The sequence below is a fragment of the Aquila chrysaetos genome (genome assembly GCF_900496995.4).
Source record: "Aquila chrysaetos chrysaetos chromosome W unlocalized genomic scaffold, bAquChr1.4 W_unloc_5, whole genome shotgun sequence".
Lineage (NCBI taxonomy): Eukaryota > Metazoa > Chordata > Aves > Accipitriformes > Accipitridae > Aquila > Aquila chrysaetos.
Genome location: NW_024470325.1, coordinates 1,036,172 through 1,038,950, shown reverse-complemented (window position 1 = coordinate 1,038,950; position 2,779 = coordinate 1,036,172). Strand labels below are relative to the sequence as shown.

General features: G+C 52.6%; 1 pseudogene; it reads left to right on the top strand.

The window, feature by feature from the left end:
* Positions 1 to 540: 540 nt before the first annotated feature.
* Positions 541 to 1,502, top strand: LOC115337601 (annotated as a pseudogene).
* The last annotated feature ends 1,277 nt before the right edge of the window (positions 1,503 to 2,779 follow it).

Below are 2,779 nucleotides of genomic sequence, written 5' to 3'. Positions count from 1 at the left end.
AGAGTGACAGACCAGCTCCCCTCTCTCTGCACTAAGCCATAGGCAAACCTCTTGCCTCGCAGGACACACTTTGTTTTCTCCAAGTGAAGTAGAAATTATGAGTTTCTGAAATCCAGGGAAATGTCCAAGTGAGGTGGGGGAGAGCTATAAAAACCCCATGATCTCAAACAATGCTTTGATTGTGGTTTCTTCAGTCCTCAGAGTGCAGATGCTGACAAGCACTTTTATATTAGGAACAGCTTCATCTCACCAATTCAAACACCAGGACTGACCCCCTGACTGACACCATTCCCAGAAACCCACTGCTACAGAGCAGGGCTGACTTCTTGGCAGCCAGCGGGCAGAGGTCCTGCTCCTCGTGGCACACTTAGCCAGCAACAACCAGAGCTCCATCCACAGAGCTGAACAGAGATCTCACTGAAATGGAAAAAAATTGGTGAACAAGTATTATGAGAAATGTCTTTGATTTTAATCAGAGAATAATGCCCTGACTTGTCACTGTCCTTGCCTCCTTGTTCAGTGCTCGACACCCAGAGACAGCAGATGTCCAACAGCAGCTCCATCACTGAGTTCCTCCTCCTGGCATTTGCAGACATGCAAAAGCTGCAGCTCTTGCACTTCTGGCTCTTCCTGGGCATCTACCTGGCTGCCCTCCTGGCCAATGGCCTCATCATCACAGCCGTAGCCTGTGACCACCAACTCCACACACCCATGTACTTCTTCCTCCTCAACCTCGCCCTCCTCGACTTGGGCTCCATCTCCACCACTGTCCCCTAAAGCCATGGCCAACTCCCTCTGGAACAACAGGGCCATCTCCTACCCAGGATGTGCTGCCCAGGTCTTTCTGTTAGTATTTTTGATCTCAGCAGAGTATTTTCTTCTCACTGTCATGGCCTATGACCGCTACGCTGCCATCTGCAAACCCCTGCACTACGGGACCCTCCTGGGCAGCAGAGCTTGTGTCCACATGGCAGCAGCTGCCTGGGGCTGTGGGTTCCTCTTTTCTGTGCTGCACACTGTCAATACATTTTCACTATGCCTCTGCCAAGGCCATGCTGTGGACCAGTTCTTCTGTGAAATTCCCCAGATCCTCAAGCTCTCCTGCTCAGATGCCTACCTCAGGGAAGCTGGGGTACTTGTAGTTGGTGTCTGTTTTGTATTTGCGTGTTTTGTTTTCATTGTGCTGTCCTATGGCCAGTTCTTCAGAGCCGTGCTGAGGATTCCCTCCTGAGCAGGGACGGCATAAAGCCTTTTCCACATCCCTCCCTCACCTGGTTGTGGTCTCCTTGTTCGTAAGCACTGGCATGATTGCCTACCTGAAGCCCCCCTCCATCTCGTCCCCATCCCTGGACCTGGTGGTGGCAGTTCTGTACTCGGTGGTGCCTCCAGCTGTGAACCCCCTCATCTACAGCATGAGAAGCCAGGAGATCAAGGGTGCTCTGAGAAAACTAATGACTGGATGCTTTTCAGAAGGAATAAAGTTCCTGTTGTCTTTTGCATAGTACTCAAATATCTTTACAGGCCCAACCTTTCTTCTGGTGGTTTTTTAGGCTGATTTTGGGGTTTGAGTCTGACTTTTGTTTGCTGGGTTTTTTTTTTTGGTTTACTCATCTGAATGCTTTCCACAAACAAATATCTTTATACCTCTGGTTTCTAATTCACAGTCTATCCAAATTTTGTGTGCCCTGGAGGCTGTGCAAATAAGGAGCTGTACTGTCTGTGTATTTAACCTAAATAAAGGGCCCTGCAGTGACTTGTTCTTCTGAGATCCTTCCTCCAAGACCTTCTCTGCAGCTGCAGGGAGCAGTGCCTGTGTGCAGAGGGGAAGAAGAAAAGAGTCCCGGCACAGCAGCACTGCCAGGGAGCACCAGTGCTTGTTTTTTCCTGAGCTGCTCTCTTCCCACTTCCATGCTTTCCTTCTGAACCCTTTGGTTGGTGGAAGGCCTGAGTGCTCTTCAAGCTTGGTTACAGTCCTGCTGTGTGGCAGGCCTGTGGCTGCAGGCAAGGACAGGCAATGGGCACTTGTGTGACGGAGCTGGCCTCCATAGCATGCATTTCCATCATACAAGGGGATGTCCTCAGGCCTAGTGCCACAGATGCCCCCTAGCCCTGGGGCTCAGCCCTCTCCACCCGCGAGGAGCTGCTGTGCCCTTCAGAGGGTCTGGGGCTGTGGGGTGAGTGCCCAGAGCTCTGCCGCACCCTGTGGTGGGCACTGCTGTGGGGCCATGCCAGGCTGGGCTGCACTGGGGACAGAGCAGGGGAGGTGGAGGGAGGTCAAGGGAAGTGGGGAGAGTTTAGGGGAAGCTGGTCTGGGCTGGAAAGTGCCCATGAGAGAAAAATATCAGTGTATAGCTTGTAGTGTGTGACCATGCAGGGCAAGGATTCATACCAGGGTTTTGTCGTTCAGAGCCACAGTTTGTGGAAAGCATGAAAAACATGCAGGTACAGGGGAGAGGAGCAGTCTGGTTTGTGCCCTTGGCAGTGTGGACAGACAGGGAAGGTGGGTCAGGGCCTTTGTCACCCCCAGCATCTCTCATTGGCCATTTGCAGCACTTGCTGGTCACCCCAGGTGTAGAGGTGAGTTTTGCTGTGAGGCCACCTCCACCTTCCCGCTGGTCCTAAAGCTGGTTTGGGGGAACAGACAGCCCTGCCCAGCTTCTCTCCTTCCCAAGACGCTGGCAGACCCTGGAGCAGAGGTGTCTGCAAAACCCCAGGTAGGACAAGGCTGCAGCAGGGCAGGGGTCAGGGTGCTGGGGAAGCTGCAAATGTAGGAAGGTCA